The following is an 11,078-nucleotide window of genomic DNA, read 5'->3' as shown; positions in this document are numbered from 1 at the left end:
AAGTGTCACCCACAGATCCCCCATAAGTGTCACCCACAGATCCCCCATAACAGTGCCACCCACAGATCCCCCATAAGTGTCACCCACAGATCCCCCATAAGTGTCACCCACAGATCCCCCATAACAGTGCCACCCACAGATCCCCCATAACAGTGCGTCACCCACAGACCACAATTAGTTCAAAACCCACCAAAAGTGCACCTTTTTGGTTCAAAATATTTTTTTTCTTATTTTCCTCCTCAAAAACCTAGGTGCGTCTTATAGGCCGGTGCGTCTTATACGGCGAAAAATACGGTAGTTTTTTTTATCATTTTATATTCACACAAATTGCTCTCATCAGCATTTTGAGCTATAGCCCTATAGAACTACTTTATCATTTATTATAGCTTTCCAATGCGTCAGTAAAAAAATGTCTGCCCATGATCTTTGGATAAGTTGTCCAGAAAAAAAGAAAAAATAGCTGTGTGCTTTACACAACCCAAACTGATACTTGGCATTGAATATGAGAACATGCAGAATCAGTTTGGACCTAACATGGATATGACTATCGGTGGACAAAAGAGCTGTTGCTGCTGATGCTTATTGTGATGTCCTCCACCTGTCCACAGAATGCATAAACGGCAAAAAGGTGCACCACAAGACACAAGAGGAGGGAAGTAGGCAGTTTTAAATCAGTAATGTCAATCAAGCTGCTTCTTTCAACAGTACCATCCAAGGTAAGGCTAGTTTCACACCTGCGGTAAAGCTATCTGGCATGCTGTTATGACAAAGGAATAGCCTGCCAGAGTTCAACATATCCCACCTTGCCAGATAATGCCATTCAGCCCAGACCCCATTGACTATTATGTGATCTGCCTAGAATATGGACAGTTTCTGGCATGAGCGCTGGTTTTCGGTCAGTCCAAAACTGGTGCACACACGAGTTTTTGTCTGGTTAGAAACAGTCCGAATCCCATTATAGTCAATGGGCTCCGGTAGGTGAACAGCCCTATCAGGCTAGACTGGATACAGTGAACTCCAGCAGGCTGTTCCTCTGCTGGAACATCCTTCCGGATAGCCTTATTGCAGGTTTGGAACTAGCCAAAGCCACTTGAAACTTAACCTTGTGGTGTCCCTAGTAATGGTGAAGACTTCCTATATTTTACATCATGCATGAAGTCAAAGGGAGCAGCACTCCAGTAACAAGCTCAGTCCACTACCAAGTAGCTTCTGTCGCCTGAAGCTATTGCTGAACAGTAGGGGTGCGGGGTGTCGGAACCTCTCTGATCTACTGGTCATGGCTTATCCTGATGGCCTACGCTTAATAGTCTTTTAATGCATGGTCCTAATTTGTAGCACATTATACTTTTTTAACCTGTTACAAGCACCGAAACACAGGAAACGATAGATATGATGCACTAAGCAAATCTCTGTGCACCGATTTCACAATAGTAATTCAAGTCTACCATTACATTCTGAAATGTATTCTATTGGCTTAATATATTTAAGAAGGTTTTCCAGGTTTTTTGAGCTTTTGCTATTCATATGAGCCTAAAGTGTTTGTTGGTGCTGCAGTATGTACGGTAGAGTTACAATCAGGACAAGGTACATACTGTATAGCTAAATTATAACCAGTCTAAAATGCTGTTTATTGGACATTCTTTAAATGTACAACCCATGAAAGCACAGGGTCTTAGGCTGGATGATAAATCTAGTGCAGGGATAGACACTTTTTTCTAACCCTATACCAACTAATGGTTGGCTTACTTTGAGATAGAATTTTACGGTGCAATTGTAGCACAAATAGCACATCTTAGCTAACCCCTTTCCAGCAAAGTCCCACCACTTCATGTGAAGTTCTACCCTTTTCAAACAAGTTGTAAAAACTGTAGAAACCCAAGTTGCACCAAAGTGTCCCAAAATTATGCCAATCTTCTCAGAACTCTCCTCATCTTCCACATGAACCAGATTTGGCTTGATAAAAGGTCCATTATAGACCAAAACATTGCTTAAATGACATGTCAACAGATTTGTGGCTGACCTGCTGCATGTGCCCTTGGCAGCTGAAGACATCTGTGTTGGACCCATGTTCATATGTGCTCATTTGCATATATTAAAACATCATGTTTTAATATATGCAAATTAGCTGTTACACCTAGAGGCTCTGCTCTTTCTGTTACTGCCAAGATTGACAGGACCAGGAAGTGAAAACATCATCATGCCTAGCCCTAGTCCATCCTAGTGGAGAGGGCAGGGCATTGCAGAAAAAGCATGGACCTGTTGTTTGGTCTCAGGACCATGTTTCATCACCTGTAATAATTTAAGAATAGACGTCTCCTAGATTTTCTCTAAGCATGTCTAAATTGTCTATTGCTGGCGACAAGTTTTTTGATCAGGCATCAACATTTGTGGCACCCACTGGGAACTGATCTTTGACATCATCGAAACATCATGAATTATACTGGAAACTGTGCAACTAAAATGCCTAATTCAAGAGCTAGAACACTGACTTTAACCTGATGATCTTACAAACTCATGGCCTCCACTTTACGGCACATTTCGTCTGAAGATTCTTTGACAGGTCGACCTGAACGAGGTCATCTTCAATTGATTCCCTACCCCATTTAAACTGCTTAACCCAAAATGGGAAGGTGCATCATCACAATATACAGCAATCATCCATTCATGGATTTCTTTAGGCTTAATTGTTCCTTTGTAAGAAATTTAATCACAGAACAAAGCTCCAAATCCCTCACTTTCTGTCACATTTGACAAATGACTTCAAATATTCCCCTCATGAAAAATATCCCCCACTGTATATATATATTCACTGAAACTAGCTCTCAGCCACAATGACAGATGAGTGACTGATGTGACGCGCTAAATGACTATTTCCAAAGTTCTGACAAAAATACAGACATCAAACTGTATTTCTCAGAATGAAACCGGAAACAAATAGGAAGAGGGTTTGTAAGTTCCCTGTAAATGTGAGAAGCAATATCCAGTAATGGAGAGGAGGTCGAGTCAGTGGTGACTCATGGGAGAGATGCCACTTGCAAGGAAATTGCAACATGCTGTACTATAGGAACTGAATCATACTGTTTCCCGGCAAATGTATTGGATTACCTATAAAAAAAAAAATGTATTCAGAGCCTCAAGAAATGATTAACTTTTAGAAAAGAAATGAAAACCTTATGGAATAATATTACAATGCTAAATAATAAATGCATTTGTGGAACCTGAATGGAAAAAAACATACATAACTGAACTTATCAAAATGTAAATCTGATCTATTACACTTTTATATAATGGGGTAATTTTTCATAAAATAACTATCTTTGAGCAAAAATTGGGGCACAGCCATTGAATGGTGTCAAATAGAAAAATAAGCATCACAGTTTCATTTTCCGTTCTTCTGATACATCAGAAAAAAAACAAAAAAACTGGATCCTGTAATAAAACAGATCCTGTAACAATACGGATACTGAGCATCCCTTATGCACATTTCACATACATTTAAGGCATTTCCGTCTGTGATTCATATTTTTTTTTTAGATGGCAAAAAGTCCTGCGTGCAGAACTTTTTTCAGTCTAAAAAAACAGATCTCAGATGGAAATGGCTAAAACAGATGCAAAATGTGTATAACGAATGCTTAAAATACAGGATCCGTTTTTTTTTCTGTTCATGTTGAATTGGCCATCACTGGTTTGAATGGCAGCAATTTTCACATGTTGAAGACATGACATTAGTGCTAAAGCTCTCAATACAAAGACCAGTGGGAAGGGATTAAACAGAAGCTGGAGCGCCAGGCAATTCAACAGGTAAGTAATGCACCATCCCGACTGTGCCCCCAATTTTTGCCCCAATCTTGGACAACCATTTTTATAGTATACTTATTATTGCAAATACTGTATATCGATAACACTGTAATATATCACTGACATAAAGACAACTGCAATCACTGTCCACAAGTACGAAATTATGTGCAGTAAACCTAAGTAAAGTAAAAAGTATATAAGAAATAATAAACACTGCTTACCTGAAATGTGATGGAGATGCTGTCTCCAGGAACAATGCCTTCACAATGAATGAAGGGACTTCACTACTTGAAATGCACTTGCTTGATACCACCCACTTAGTAATAACTAGTACATTCCAACCCCATACTATTTAGCTAAGTAACACGTTATTGGGTGAACCAGCCTTCAAGAACCTCTAGTGAACTTACTTTCTGTTTTCTTTATTGCTGGGATATCTCACGTGCTCGGATAGACGGTGGAAGTGCTTCTCCTCAAGAGTCTCGTCTTCTCCTATACTGCCTGGTCCTCCTCCAAATTCTTTGAAATGAAAGTCAACAAGAAAAACCACAATGAGTCGTTTTACCAATTCCTTGAAACTGAGTCAGTCTATCATCAGCAGCATACTCAATGACCGTATAACGCGGCAAAATCCAAAAGGCCAGTTGGATAGAGGTGCCCCAAACATCCATCACAATGCTAAATCCTATCTCCATCCTGCTCTGATGATACCGGCATGCCATGCTTTCACACTGGCAGATGCCACCTAAAAGCTAAGTCTTAAAAGATCCTGGAAAATATGATGGATGAATAAAGATCGAGAAGAAAAATCCTTTCTTGTTTCCCTTCATGAATTTCAGGATCTTGCATTGCCTTCTATGAAGTCTCTTAGCAGTGTTTCCCTGTTTTACCAGACGAGGACTGTCAGATCTCTGCCTTCAGAGTACTGTGCTCTCCAGTCCTGCTTACTATAACAAACAGCTAAAAGATTTCGCAACAGCCTCTTACTTAACCAGGCTGTTCCACCTACTCACATTTGCACGAAGCAATAGAAAGACAGCACAGGAAGCTAAAGTGCAACTGCCAGTACTGTTTTGTCCAAGAAATAAAGTAAGGTTTCAAGACCTGCGATGGAATATCAAGCAGCAATTCCACTTAATGATGTACATCTGCATATCTCCTTCTTGGTCCCATGCCAATAACTGATCTATGAGCTCACAAAAATCATGGCATGTACACACAACATCACACGGGTGGGGAGATAGAAATAATACCTTAAAGGTTATTAGACTTATGTACTGTGGACAATCATAGAACACATTCTTTTCTGTACACTGAGGTGCAAACAATCTAATAACCTGCTACAGAAAAACAAACACGAACCCACCAGGTCTGCTTAGATATGAATCCTAGCAGAAAGATTTTCAAGTACACGAATCTGACCACTTCTGCACATTATAGACACCAAACCATCTACAACAATGCGGATGTACTATTGCATATAAAAGGGGTTCACACAAAATTAAGCGCAAGGATGTGAGGCCACGCTGGTGGTCTGAAAGTCTGCAGCATGCCCCAGTGCTGGGTTTTTTGTCGATTGTGGGGTCGCGGTCACGTCAACTTGTAAGTCATGTTGTGACCCCATTCAAATCAATGGCTGCAATTCTACTTTGGTCGCACAGCCATGCAGCCCCAACCTTACATGTGCAACAAATCCATACCAAAGTTTACTTATACTACAGATTTTGCCACAAATTTTAGGCTCTCCCCTCCTGTGGCCTAAGTGCTTATTCACACATTCATAATCAAAATCGTCCATGTTGTGGCCACAATACATAGACTGTGTTGTAACATGGAAGTGAGGTGATTATGTTTGATTAGCACAAAGATCTGATGACCACTGGAGACCACTGTCATAGCACCCCTACTTCTAGAGATCCACTGCAGATGTGGATGGCAAATGGAAGAAAATTACAGAATTGTTAATATTCCCCAGGGCTGAAACTACAGTAAACACTCCAACAAAAGGGCTATGCTGTGAAAAGTTGTAGGTTGTCATGCTCCAAGCTGTCAAAGTAACAGTGGTGCACAACAAATATTTAAAATGGAAAGATTGATAAAAAAATTACAGTAACTTAAAGGGCTTCTATGTGACTCCAGATGGATCATCAATATCAGATTACTGGGAGTCTGACAACCGACACGTCCACCGATCAGCTGTCCAGTGCTGTTGAAGCCCAAAACAGCCGATTGTGGGGGTGCTGGATGATGGACTCCTACCAATATGATACTGATAAGGATAAGTCATCAATAACTGTAGCCCGGAGAACCCCTTTAAATGACATGCAAACTGCATCATCATGAAGCAAGTTTGTGGCTAGACACTGTACAGCACTAGACTCACGTAGCCTCTGTAAACTCTTAAGATCATAAATGTCTAAGGCTCATCAGTAAATACTATTTAAGCCATTTACAGCTCTACCTTCCCAGTGAAAACAAGAACTGATTTAACGAGCAGGCAAAAAAAAATACATCATACGATAATAGTTATATTATACAGAATGTAGCTATATAAATCATAGCACCTGAAATGATATTAGAAGGAGCTGAATGTGCTCTGCCAAACTCATCTCATGAAGACAACCCCTTTTTAAATGGAAGCCAATGATCAGCAGCTATTGTTGTGGCAAGTTGTGTCTTGAGAAATAAAGTATAACGTGAAAGTCATTCAAGTGGATGGCCTCCATGTACTTTATGGACAGTGCAGGTGTGCCAAAATAGGAGCTGCTCCTAGAATGTGTCCCCGCATTGTGGAATTCCAAGAGCAAAATCTTTTGGTATTTGCCGTAGTTACAGATTGCTTTTATAGCAGGCATGCTCAACCTGCGGCCCCCCAGCTGTTGCAAAACTACAACTCCCATCATTACCCGACAGCCTACAGCTATCAGCCTACAGCAGGGCATTGTGGGAGTTGTAGTTTTACAACAGCTGGAGGGCCACAGGTTGAGCATGCCTGTTTTATAGCAAATTCACCCTAGGCAATGCAAAGACCAAATCCTTTGTGAAAATACACAGAAAGAATTGACATGCTGCAGATTTAAAATCCCCTCACATCAGTTTACAAGCAGATCTTTTTGCACAGCATGCGTATGAGATCTGTTAAAATCTCATCCACTTTGCTGCTCCTTTAACACGCTGGAGATTTTCCACCTGCAATCCAGACGCTAAATCTGCAGTAAGTGTAGACATTTGCCATCTGGGAGATTTAAGCCATATCAATAGGATATGCCATAAATGTCCGATAGGAGCAGGTCCTAGAGCTGGGACCCACACCTATCTCAAGAATGTGACCTGCTGTGAATGAAGAGCAAGCTGCCGAGGTCCTCCCCATTCACCACTATGGGACTTCTGAAAGTAGGTGAGTCCCAAACTGGTGAGTAGCTCCTTGTGCAAACAGGGGATGTGATCCCAACATAATGCACTATGTATGAGCAATGAACGACTGTATGAATGATCCCTAAATGCACTTTCCACCAGCCTGTGTAAAGCCCTTTTAAAAGAGTGCAGATTGGCTTGTTTTATCACTGGCGCACACTATGGCCCTGAATCAGGTCGTGTTAAAGAATCCTGAGGCTCAGAAAAACAATTACAGTTTTTTATATTAATACGTAGATAACTCTGGTGCCCTTATTTCTGGGAAAACAAACTATCTCAATCCAGATGTACTAACAGAGGAAAAGTATCACTAAATGGTTCCTACTTGGGAACCAAATTTTTATTTTCTACTAAAACGGTCAAATGCTGTATAAAACCAGGAAGAGGCAAAAGCACTGCCCACATGACGAGCAGAGCCAAAGAAAGCTGAAGGTACAGAGTGCTCAGAGCAGTGCCTTGTTTTTGTTTTAATAAAACATATACAGCCAGCACCCTCTATGTATGGGGCGAGCACAGCGTCTGAGCTGGCTCCATATAACCCCTTAACACTGATCACGTACATGTACGTTGAGCTCAGTATATAGCAGCTCTGGGATCCTAGGTTTGAATCTGACCAAGGACAACATCTTCATGGATTTGTATGTTCTCCACGTGGGTTTCCTCCGGGTTCTCTGGTTTACTCCCACACCCCAAAGACATTGATAAGGAATAGTGAACTAATGCTAATGTCTGTAAAGTGCTGCAGAATAGGTCAGCGCTATAAAAGTAACACAAATAATAAATGAAAGTATGTAATTATGCGTTAAGCAAAAAGTACTTCCGCATCCATGAAGCCACCTTGATACTGATTCACTTACCTAGTGAAATGCACCCAGAATTGCAAACCTAATCTACCTAGTACATTGAAATTAGATGTCCCCAACTTTTTTGAAGACCATATAAGCAATATTCCATGTGTGAAGGGATATACTGTATAACAGTTAAAATAAGTCTTTTTGCAGTTTTCTGGAATATCCTTTTTCTAATATCAGACAACTGCTGAGTTGTTCGAATATAATGTGCTATATACATACACATTTCTACAGTATATATTGTGTATAGGTTACAATGAACCCAGCATGTTATCTATTCTTCATGGACTATCTATATGTCTCAAGGTTGACTTATTAAAACACTTTTAATACGTGATCCTCAGTGCCCCTTCCTGGACCTCAGAGAGAGTGATCTTGCTCATGTGATTACTAATGTTGACAGCCAAACTTTCATTCGGAGATGAACTTGGATGCTGGGCTGTTAGTCACCCATCTGAGGAGCCTGGAGTAAACAGTGATTACACAACCTTCATTCCTTTCAGTGCAGCTATTCCTGACTGGAAATGATTCATGTGCTAAGAATCACAATGTCCTTGCTGGTGTATAAAACCAAGTCATTGTGAGTAGAGATCTGGCTTATGTTGGGGGCACGCGTCTTTTTGACCACCAACAAATGGTGTCTGAGTCACAAATTTCATTAGATGATTCGCCCTGATACACTTCCTCCTGTCTCCCATCAAATAATTTATCTTCATAGTCTCCTGGACTGCTCTGTTCTACTCCCATGTGAGATCCATATCCATTCACCTGCAAATCTTTATGAAGAGGATATTAGTCATATCTGGAGTGAAACCACAAGGAATTCTAATATGAGGAAGACCCTTTCATCTATTCATTTAGTGCAATGAAATGAGTAATCCTATTAGATACAGATAGAACCTTTTATTATGTAGCATCACTACATTTTATATTACACTGTTTTATTCATGAAAAATTGACTTTAAACCTGCTCTGGAGCTTTTTAAAAACATACGTTTTTGCAGCTCTAGTTGAAACGATCACATATATACTGGCATATCCTAGCACATCATGCAAAGACATGCTCACATCTAATAAACGTTCGTCAAGCCACTTGTGGTTCTCAGGTCCCCTGCATGTGGCTCCCAACCTGCTGGCAAATGCCATTATGCACTAGTGGGACCATAGCTTTACTAGGACTTATTACCAAAACAATATCACTAACAAGTAACACCAGGGTACAAATCAGATCATCTTTAACAGGCTTTTCCCTTTAAAGATTCAGTACAGCTCAACAGCACCTGCCATATTCTAAAGTGGCTAGCGACTTGCAGTACAAAAGGTGGGGGACCTTTGCTCTATAGAGATCTATGAACATACCGAGTCATGTTACATTAATAAATGTAGTTGCGAGTTCCTTGCAAGACTGACAAGCTTTAGACATAGTCCATAAGCATATTTCTGAAATATGTGTCTGGCAATTCGGTGCATTTAAGCCCCAGCCCAGACATGCGCAAACCTGGCCAGAACACCTACTTCTGGATAGGGTTTACATAAGCCTCACCTTTTTTCAGGCCAGGACAAGCCGGATGTTCTAGGATTATCTCTGAAAATTCAGGACTGGCAACTATGCATAGGGCTTATATCTACTAATATGTGTTATGTATGTACTCTAGGCAGGGGGTAGATACCGGTGCAGAGATAGAAGATGCACCTGGGCCCAGGTGCCTGCCTGGCCCAAATGCACCTCAGCCGCATACCCTTATAAATCTAATAGAACATCTCACCTATAGGATTAGTCACTTGACTGTACTTGCTAATTCTGTATGAATGTCTAGGAGACTCCAAGAAAATAAGGGAGACCTCCCAGAAGAACTGGTAAATCTCAAAAAGTTCCACATGGAAAGCCCTCCATCCACTGTATGTGGCAATGGGATGCTGCATCATCAGACTCAGCCCACGATGCCTACTGCACATTAACTGGCTGCTCCACATCAACATCAATTATTTATATATTATAATGCTGCTTTATGTTTGTTCCACAGGTATTAAGAGATATTTCTGTATGCGTGGGGTGGACTACTTGTAGATGCATTCCATTCCATGTATTCTAGTGACGCGAGATGCATGCCACAGCAAATAAAGCAATGCCTTTGATATGTGTGACTTGTACTCAGAGGTGATTCCTGCCTTTCATGTGTGCATGTAAGGTTTTGTTCCCATCTCGAACATCAGATCCAGCAGACTGTTACAGTAGAGAGCAGCCTGACGGATTTTGCCAGATCCAGCATTGCCAGATTCCATAGTTCACCACCAGATCCCCACTGACTGTAATGAGGTCTGGCAGTGATCCGCATGCAACATTTGTGCCGGAACAGCTTGCTGCATATGTGAATGCGGCCTGATACAGCTAACAAATGTGTTTCATCTGAAGAACTTAGTAATCGTATGTCAAAGTAACAAGTGTGTGAAACATGAACAATGGAAACTTATGGATAGAGGAACCAAATATATTTGCCTTTAAAATTTGGATCCACATAATACACCATTAAGGCCAATACAGTTCTAAAAGTAGGACCATTAAAAGGGTTCTCCAGATTGAATATATTTTCTGCACATTATTTCAGAACATCATAGAAGCCACATTGCCTTCTTTGTCACGCTACTGCCAGAGTCAATACCACACTCTGTCCACACTATAACCCAAAGCTCTATTTCCAGCAGCATAGAAAAAAAAAAATCTATACATTTAAACTTTGCATGCTTTGGAAACTCAAATAATTTCATATCTCACCATTTATAGCATGCCAGGATTTTTCATCTATGAGATGTCCTATTGCAAATGCTTACAGCACATGGACCAACAGAAGCAAATAGTGCTATGCGCACTTCTGTTTTTTCTGCACAAACCAAGAGTCTGTGCAGAGGACTCAGGACATGTACTGCTTTGGTCATTTTTCTCATGGAACATGGCCCTGTAGACCATTGGAGACAATTGCCAGGTCCTAAGGAGACATACTAACCTGACTGCTGTCT

The 11,078-nt window shown here is 40.8% G+C and overlaps 1 long non-coding RNA gene across 1 annotated transcript; it reads right to left on the bottom strand.

The window, feature by feature from the left end:
- Positions 1-1,663: 1,663 nt before the first annotated feature.
- Positions 1,664-4,730, bottom strand: LOC122927795. Its single transcript, XR_006387820.1, has 2 exons — positions 4,209-4,730; positions 1,664-3,105 (listed from the first exon to the last, which is right to left on the bottom strand). It is a non-coding gene; the product is annotated as an uncharacterized LOC122927795 (long non-coding RNA).
- Between the last annotated feature and the right edge of the window lie 6,348 nt (positions 4,731-11,078).

Source organism: Bufo gargarizans, chromosome 2 (assembly GCF_014858855.1).
Source record: "Bufo gargarizans isolate SCDJY-AF-19 chromosome 2, ASM1485885v1, whole genome shotgun sequence".
In the NCBI taxonomy this organism is placed as follows: Eukaryota; Metazoa; Chordata; class Amphibia; order Anura; family Bufonidae; genus Bufo; species Bufo gargarizans.
The sequence above is the reverse complement of the archived record's forward strand: the minus strand, read 5'-3'. Positions and strand labels throughout refer to the sequence as shown.